The sequence below is a fragment of the Eptatretus burgeri genome, chromosome 11 (assembly GCF_056783735.1).
Source record: "Eptatretus burgeri isolate ZD-2024b chromosome 11, Ebu_testis_v1, whole genome shotgun sequence".
Classification (NCBI taxonomy): Eukaryota; Metazoa; Chordata; class Myxini; order Myxiniformes; family Myxinidae; genus Eptatretus; species Eptatretus burgeri.
In genome coordinates this window covers 4,544,088-4,554,087 of record NC_140971.1, presented here as the reverse complement: position 1 = coordinate 4,554,087, position 10,000 = coordinate 4,544,088, and positions in this window count along the sequence as shown.

Sequence of the window (10,000 nt, the reverse complement as noted above, 5' to 3'; positions counted from 1 at the left end):
CTCTTCCTTTTTTTTGGCCACTCCCCCTCTCAGCGCTGGGTGGGGACTATTGTCTGGAGAGAGGAAGGAAGAACAAGAAGCTCATTCCACCACCAATGTACCAATGATGAACAGCCTCTAACACCTCCTGACACACATGTAACGTCAAATTACCGAACAACCTGGCAAAACATGAATTTAATGGGGGATCTGAGCTAATCCTATATTTACTAACACACTAAGGGCCATTTCTGCAACAATATATATATATATATATATATATATATATATATATATATATATATATATATATATATATATATATATATATATATATATATATATATATATATATAATATATATACACACACACACACACACAAGGTGTGTTCAAAAAGTATCCAAACTTAACTTTTCGTACGTAAACAAATGAAGCTAGGGAGGTGTGGTTTGGTGCACGTATGTAGGCGATCCTAATCCGTATGCGTGAATATTTTCCCGCCTGCAGAAGCTGTCAGTCGCCGACAGACCGCCGATGAGTGAGGAAGTGTAAGTGAGCGCCGTCGGATTTTGGTTTTTGACAAAATGACGGAAAAACTTGAACAACGCAACTGCATCAAATTTTGTGTAAAGCTTGGTGATTCCCAAGTGGAAACGATCCACAAGATTCAACAGGCCTTCGGGAATGAAGCAATGGGCACCACACATAAAAGAGTGGTACAACCGCTTCAAAGATGGTCGCACATCAGTGGAAAGTGAAGCATGTTCTGGTAAGCCCTCAACATCCCGAAATGAGATCGTCATTGACCAAGTGAGGACCCTGCTGATGCAGGATCGTCGAATCACGATCAGAGAACTTGCAGACGAGGCGGGCGTCAGCATTGGATCTGTTCATTCCATTGTGACTGAGGATTTGGGCTTAAGGAGAATCTCAGCGAAGTTCGTGCCAAAGCTGCTAACGATCGAGCAGAAGCAACTCCGTTTGGAGATCGCACAGGACATGCTGGAGACTGTGAACAGCGATCCCAACTTCAACAGTGATCACTGGCGATGAGACCACAGTGATCCGTCATTTTGTCAAAAACTGAAATCTGACGGCGCTCACTTACACTTCCTCACTCATCGGCGGTCTGTCGGGGACTGACAGCTTCTGCAGGCGGGAAAATATTAATGCATATGGATTGGGTCGCCTACATACGTGCAGCAAACCACGCCTCCCCAGCTTCATTTGTTTACGCCTGAAAAATTTAGGTTGGATACTTTTTGAACACACCTTGTGTATATGTATGTGTGTGTATGTGTGTATATATGTGTGTATATATATATATGTATATATATATATATATATATATATATATATATATATATATATATATATATATATATATATATATATATATATATATTGTAACGAATTTCTGCTCGCCCGGTGTGCGAACGACAGCTTTTCACTAATAGTAGCCACTCGCCCACCGGACAGACAATTCAGTCGTGACTTTCTGGAACAATGCCAGAAACCAGTCACGGGTGGGTTTTTAATCCCACCACGGCCCAGTCTGTATTCTACCCGCGCGAAATAGGGTCAATCGCCAAATATCGATATACCTAAGTACCCGCGCAGGTAACCTACCGAGGGACCGTACCTCGGCGAAGGCCTGCTTGGACACGAACCACTTAAGCGGTCCGTTCTGTTATGGGATAACTGAGCGGGTATTATCGCCAGACCCGATTCTATTTATCGGTTATTTAAAAACCAACTATTATTCCGAGATGCATTTTGGCGTTCCAATGGGGGAAAAAGGACATGACGAATGGGTTCATTCACACAAGCACATTTATTTCTTCACACATATACCAGAATGCAATGAAAAACACTTATACAGTCAACAAAAGCAAAACACGCATGCAGTTGTTTTATGAAGACTGTGGGACGGGGACAAAGACGCGGGCAAGGCGAAGCGCTACAACCGACTACTATTAATAATGTACAAGTCCTTAACCAGTTTTACTTATAGACGGCGCCACCAACATTCATTCAAAAGAAAGGAAAAGACGACCCTAAAAGACAAGGGAGTGTGACAGGGTCCGTAGACCTTTATACCGTGGAGCCTTGGTGACTGAACGGGCCCCACGAGACCGTTGCAGGTTACCTGCACCCTCATGGTGCCTTGATGGGCGAGTCGCGACGTCTGTTCCCACGGCAGCTAGGATAGCCGCGGCTGACTCGGGCCTTCCACTGGGCCGGCGAGCTCTCTCCAGCGCTCTTCACTCGGACGCGCAGGTCTGCGCAACAGAGCTGGCAGAGCGGTGTCTCTAGTTCGCGTCCCTGGTGTAGTGTCCGGAGGGCAGCGGGACTCGGATAGCCGTGAGGATTGTCGAACACTGTTTATTGCCCGTCCGGATGCACACTACTACAGACTACACAACACCTCAGGCGGCGCGAACACCTATATCCCCCGCAGGCACGTGACCACTCCTCCACGCCTCCACAACGCTCCCCGCATTGTGCCCTGCCCCCGCAGGCCACTACACCACACTCCTCCCTCCTAAAACTATGATTACAAAATGACCACCATAAGCATAATCGGCATAGAATACCTCGACATAAAAGCAAAAAGGTACAAAACGATAATAATGAAAAAGCATAGGCACCCCCCTTCACAGAAGCCAACCAGAGCCAAAAAATGGCATCAATCAGGCGGCCGTGCACCAAACCCAGACGAGACGGCACAAAAGGAACCGTGCTTCATGTGCTACCCGCAACCCTAATGCCGTTGGTGTCACCCGGCCCATAACTCAGCCCACCACCCCATATAACGTGTCGACGTGAGCGAGTTGAATTTTCAAAGCAATGACAGGTGCTCGGAAACTAAGTTGCATGACGAACCCACAAAACCCTGACTACGTTAAAAGATATCAAGAAGCAAGTTGGGAAGCACAGCATCACTACTCAGCAGAAGCGCCCCCAGGCGGCTCATGCTTGCACGCCCTCCGCCGAGGCTGCGATGACCTCCCGAGCGAACCTCCCCCGGCACCATCAAACGCCCCCGGCCGACAAGGCGGCACATCTCCCCCAGACAGACCCGAATCAGATAAACATTCCGAGCCGGGAAGCCCCGTTGTCTGGAAGCCACGTGGCGCCAGCGCAGCCGACCTTGGCGAGAACAGAGGTTTGTGCCGCCCGGCGCCAAGCCCGTCTGACCTTGGGCGGTGACGCTGAACAGCGCCGTCGGCTGGGCACACCATCAATCCCATAACAAACCCACGCATCACAATCAGCCGAGATCTCAATGCACGCCCGAACAGCTTTGGAGAGAACAGAGAGTTGTGCCCCAGGGCGCCAGGCACGTCTGACCTTGGCGAAACCAGGGGTGGGGGTAACGCTGAACAGCGAACCAGCCCCAGCCCTGAGCCAAAACCGCGCATCCAACCCAACCCAGAAAACCATGCACGTCCACATGGACGGTCAGCACAGCCTAGAGACATATCTGTGTCATACAACAACAAAAACATTGTCTGCTCCAATGCAACCTTCCCCTCACGTACAGCGCGTCCTCCCAGCATAATCTCCACACATGACAGGGTAGCGAACCGTGGGCTGCCCTCGCAGCTGGAGATCGGCCAGACCTCTTTATTCGCCACGATCGCCCCCAAGCCCTTCACATCACATCGATCATATCGGACATCCCATTGATTGATCTCAGCCAAACATATTATGCTCACACGCGAACTGTTGGCATTTATTTTAACAAGGTTAAATTGCATCACTCGCGCAACGAAAATCAAACATGCAACAATCAGCAACCCATGAATCACATCGCGTGTCCGTCTCTTGGTTGTCATCGCGACATTGCGATGACCTGCTTGTCGTCGATGATCGCGGTCCGCGAACTTCTTGAACGCGACTGGCTCGCTCCAATCCCCCGCTGAAATTGCCTGAACGTCACGGGTGCGCACCGTACCATGAGCGTAGCGGGAGCGCGAGAGCCCGTCGTCGCTGGCACGGCTCCCGTTGCTCCAGACCCGCATACCGTCGTCACCGGAGGCATTGAACGGCAGCCCATGTTGCATCGTCGCGGCTGCTGCCGCCAGAACCTCGCCCTCGGGTCTCGAAGGAGGCACAGGTGCACCTGGAGGTACGAACTCCGAAAGAGGAACCGCGAGCCCCTCCCCTCGCACCACGAACCACGGGAGCGCAACCCGCTGACCCTGATGGGCAACCACGACGTGTGCCCTGCCAACCGCCGGTAGCGCTTCACCGGCATACGTGTGTAATGCGAGGGTAGCACGAGCGGACTCAACTCGACACACGATCAGTGCCCCGATCATCTCGACCTCCACTGGCATTGGTCCTGTCACCTTCAGACCAATTGAAAACAGGTTCAACATCGGCAGCATCTCCTGCTCCGGGTCGCCGGGATCGCTAGGCCCAGGCTGCAAGACTCGACCCGGGGCGTAAAAGTGTACGCCATGCACAAAACACCGTACCGGCAGTAAGTCTCGACCCGGGACGTAGGGGTCGCTTCGTACACCGCCATCCATGACCGGCATGATGAGCACTGACTCTCGGCACACACACCGTAGACGTCCCTAAGTGCTCAGACCGCCGTCCGACTGACTGCATTGCAACGCTCGGTCACGACCCGCGCCGAAGACCGTGCGTGCGGCTGTGCACGCCTGGAACATCGCGCTGATCCCCGGATCATCTGCTGCGCACCGACCAGAGACCCCGGACATCCCTCAGAGCTTGTGCGACAGCCGACGCCGCGTCTGAGCTGAACTTCATGTCCTCGTCCTTTAGCCATGGCCTCGCAGAAACCATTCCCGAGGTTTGCAAAGCAGAAATAAAACGAACTCCGAGCGCGGCCGTTGTCCACTCAACGCGACTCGCAGGCGCCGGCAGGACGTCAGGCTGCAGGACTCGACCCGCCCGAAGCCGTGCGCGCGAAACTCGCGATGCACTTCCCTGGGACCCTCGCCCGGTGTTGAACTCGAACCGCGCTGAGTTACTCGCTGCAGCGATCCAATCGCCCCGGCCAAAGACTCCAAGTCAATACCGACATAACCCAACCACTTCGCACACGCCGATCCGAAACAGACTCGTCGCCAATTGTAGTGTCCGGAGGGCAGCGGGACTCTGATAGCCGTGAGGATTGTCGAACACTGTTATTGCCCGTCCGGATGCACACTACTACAGACTACACAACGCCTCAGGTGGCGCGAACACCTATATCCCCCCGCAGGCACGTGACCACTCCAAAACCACTCCTCCACAACGCTCCCCGCATTGTGCCCTGCCCCCGCAGGCCACTACACCACACCTGGTGCCACGCCCGGACTCTCCACAGACTGCGAGTTCCGATGAACGGGTCGTTCCACGGATCGCTTTTCCACGGACAGGCCACCACGAGCCGAAGATCCCGACCAAGAAGACCACCAGAAGAAACCACCAACACACACTACTTGGCGTTCCGCGTGCCCTTATATTCCTCCTGGCTTCTTGCTCCGCCCTCCTTCGAGCTCCTCCGGGAAGCTTCGAGAAAAGGGGCGTTGTCCATGTCCAACCCTCTCGCCCCCCCCGCTCTCGCGACTCGCGGGGGGGGGGGGTGAGGGAATTTAAGATCATTGGCATCTCCCGCAATGAAGCTGAGTCTTTGGGCCTCTCACTCAATCACCGCAGGTTAGTCGGTGGTCTTTCTGTCTTCTACCGACTCCTCTCCAGCCTTGCCCCCCCTGCTCTCTCTGCGATTTGTCCCCACCACATTTCCACAGGGCGCTCAAGGTCCGCCAACAACCCCCTTCTGGTTAAACTACCAAAATCACGAATCACTGCTCATCTTCACTCTTTCATTCCTCTTTTTTCCCGCCTTTGGAATAAACTTCCTCACTCTATTCTTTCCCATTCTTCCCTCCAGGCTTTCAAAACAGCTGTTCACCACCACCTCTTATCATCCCCCATCCAAATCCTCGATCTTTTCTACCCCCGATAATCCACCCAAGCCCACTTCCTTCATTTCTCCTACTTTCCTTCCTGAAAGTCCCTGTAATGTCCATCTTCTCCTCGCCATGTTCCCCATCCCATCCCCATCCCTCTCCCTTCCACAGTTCACCTGTGTCTGTTCCCCAATGTTTTGTCCCTTCCACTCCCGCCCCTCTTGTCTCATGCCTCCTTGCTGTGAGTTGTGTGTTCGCTCTCATACGAGCCTCGACCAAGGTATACAAAAAAAAAAAAAAAAAAAAAAATCGTTACATGGCCCAGCCCAAGGGAGATTCATTCCCCCCAAATGAGGCCCCTCCCTCACATGACCTTTGATCTCTGGCTCGAATCTCACTTCCCCCACACCAAAGCGCGGGAAAATCCGTGCACCACCGATGTTCCTTTTTATTTTTCCCTGGCATTATCGAAATCCTTTGTTCCTTTCGCTTTGTAGAGACGGTTTTTATGAGCGGTGAGGGTTGCGATTTGGTGTGTGGAGAAGGGGGATCGGCAGTTGGTGTAGCTGGGAAGGTGGTTAGGTGATTGGTGTAATTGTGGTTGGCGAGGTGGTTGAGGTGATGAGGATTACGTGGTTTGTTGAGGAGCGCGTGGTGGTGGTGGTGGAAGGACCGTGGGTCTGAAGCGGTTGTTTGAGAGCGATGTTGGTCGTGGTCGAGGAAATCGTGATTGGCATTGTGGTTAAGGTGGTTGTTGTGTGGTTGGTCCAAAATAACGATATTAAAAGAAAAACACTATCTCAAAGATCACAGCCCTGTGACACAAATAATTCCCATGAAACAACGGTGGGGAAATCTAACTGAACACAGACTTATCGATCTAACTGAACTAAGGACCTTTATGGTGTTCTGCAAATTTCCACAGCCGTAACAATATATATATATATATATATATATATATATATATATATATATATATATATATATATATATATATATATATATATATATATATATATATATATATATATATATATATATATATATATATATATATATATATATATATATATATATATATATATATATATATATATATATATATATATATATATATATATATATATATATATATATATATATATATTAGGGTGTTTCACTCATGGTGGTAAAAAATGAAATTTGTTGAAAATTTTCAGAAGGGGTGTCCCCTTGTTTCTTATGACCCATAAATATTTTAGGCAAATATTTGTTTTGATTCGTCAATATTTACTGGTCCCACAGTTGGACAAGATTCCACATTTCAAGTGAAACTTCGAAAAAAAATCAAATGGAGGAGAAGACAAAAAATTGCAACGAACGTTTATTGAACTGAAAATTAACAAAAAAATTTATGAAAAAGAAATGTAGAACAATTATGCAAGTGGAGCAGGGCAATCAAATCGTTGGGTTCAAGGAGCAGGAGGGAACTTAGCAGTCACTCCAGCCTTTGTTCTCTTGATGGTCTTGCGGTCATGATGAACAACTTTGAGGAGGAACTGCTTCTGCTGCTCGTCTTTGGTTCGGGCTTGGAGTTTTTGGATCAGTGCCACTCCTCTCTCTGCTGCATCATTGGTGACCTGCAGGCCTCGGACGGTGGCTCGAGTTTGTGGATCTTGCAAAACATCTTCCACGTTATGGGTAGTGACCATCCTCCCAGCAAAGATCCCAATGGCCTCTAGTGTTCGCCCTGTTACCAATTTGGAAAGACCGTCAGGGAGAGTGAAGTTCTTCTTTTCAAGTCTGAGTGCTTTCGAGGTTGCTGGATGGCTTAGGTTCTTGACCATGGCCGCCCGGTCATCGGGAGACACTCGTTCGTCAAAGAAGGCTAGGGCCACTCCTTGCTCTGAGAGGTACCAGAGGTGCCTTTGGAGGGCCTTCTCTGCCGTTGACCCGAGTTCTCTATCCACAAACATCTGGAGAATCGCCAAGAACTCCAGGTCATTCTTCGGTGCACAGTTTGGGACAGTTGCCTCATGCCAGAATCTGACGTAAATGAGATTGACGAAACGGGCCAGTCGTCGGAACTCCGTGTTTTTCCGAACTCGTCAGCTCCAGTTGTTGCAAAAACAGGGCAATCTTCAGGATATAAATAGCCTTTGCCATCCATCTCGCCTGATTGTAGACTCCAGGGGCCCTAAATCGAGGCAGATATCCGCTCCATCCTCCGAGGTAGAGAAGAGAGAGCTGAAGGAGTTCGAGATAGACTTCCTCAGGAGAGTCATCCATGATGCAGCCCACCCAAGAGAGGACTACCATCTTCAGCCTTTGTGATTCGCTCCACTCATCCAGGGGTTGTTCGTCGCTGAGGGTACCGGCAGATGTCTTGTCCAAGATGTCCCATTTTCCTCGGAATCGTTTGAAGAGGGGAATGTCGGGACCTGGGGGAGAGCTGAAGAGGAGTTCATAGGTGTTCTTCAGTACCACATCGTGAATGTGATTTCGGCATGTCAGCCAAAGAAGAGGTCTTCCAAGGGACTGTTCAATTATGGTGCAGGCTCCGCTAATCATGCCACTGTTGGACGCAGTCGTATCAAATGAGAGACCGATGATCTTGTCAGCAATCTGATACGTGTCCAGCAGCCGAAGAACGGTATCTGCTATCGACATATCGGTATCTGCTATTGACATATCGATATGAAATTATCGACAGAGCTGACTAAGGGAACCTGTATGTTGTGTGAAATTGAATTCCAAATTCGTAACAATATTTAAAAGTTCATGATAGACGCTCTCAAAAGGCACCGTACATGTGCTCAGTATTTAAGGAGATCCAGATCTTGTCTATACAAGAGCTGAGGCCAAGAGATTAAGGTTTTGTCTTCACAAAAAGAAGAACAAGAAGAAGATGAACAACGCCGAGCTCTCTATGAGCAGCGTTTGCTACGCGAGACGCTGCTAAAAACGTCAACATACCATTCAAAAGTGTGCGACCTGTTAACACGGTCCCATTTTGCTAAGATTTTGCATGAAGCACTTTTTATAGGAAAGGTTCAAAGGCAAACCTGTGCTGATAAAATTATTGCACTTCAGAAAAAATGAAACACCCTAATATATATATATATATATATATATATATATATATATAAATATATATAAATATATATATATAAATATATATATATATATATATATATATATATATATATATATATATATATATATATATATATATATATATATATATATATATATATATATATATATATATATATATATATATATATATATATATATATATATATATATATATATATATATATATATATATATATATATATATATATATATATATATATATATATATATATATATATATATATATATATATATATATATATATATAAATATATATATATATATATATATATATATATATATATATATATATATATATAAATATATATATATATATATATATATATATATATAATATATATATATATATATATATATATATATATATATATATATATATATATATATATATATATATATATATATATATAAATATATATATATATATATATATATATATATATATATATATATATATATATATATATATATATATATATATATATATATATATATATATATATATATATATATATATATATATATATATATATATATATATATATATATATAAATATATATATATATATATATATATATATATATATATATATATATATATATATATATATATATATAGATATATATATATATATATATAAATATATATATATATATATATAAATATATATATATTTATATTTATATATATATATATATATATATATATATATATATATATATATATATATATATATATATATATATATATATATATATATATATATATATATATATATATATATATATATATATATATATATATATATATATATATATATATATATATAAATCAGCATGGATCGTCGCGCTGCCTCACCTTTCCACGTCGTCGTTCCGGAGATTAACATCACAGATTTGCTGCCTTGGCATGATTTCCACCAATCATAATACAAATATTTCTTTTCA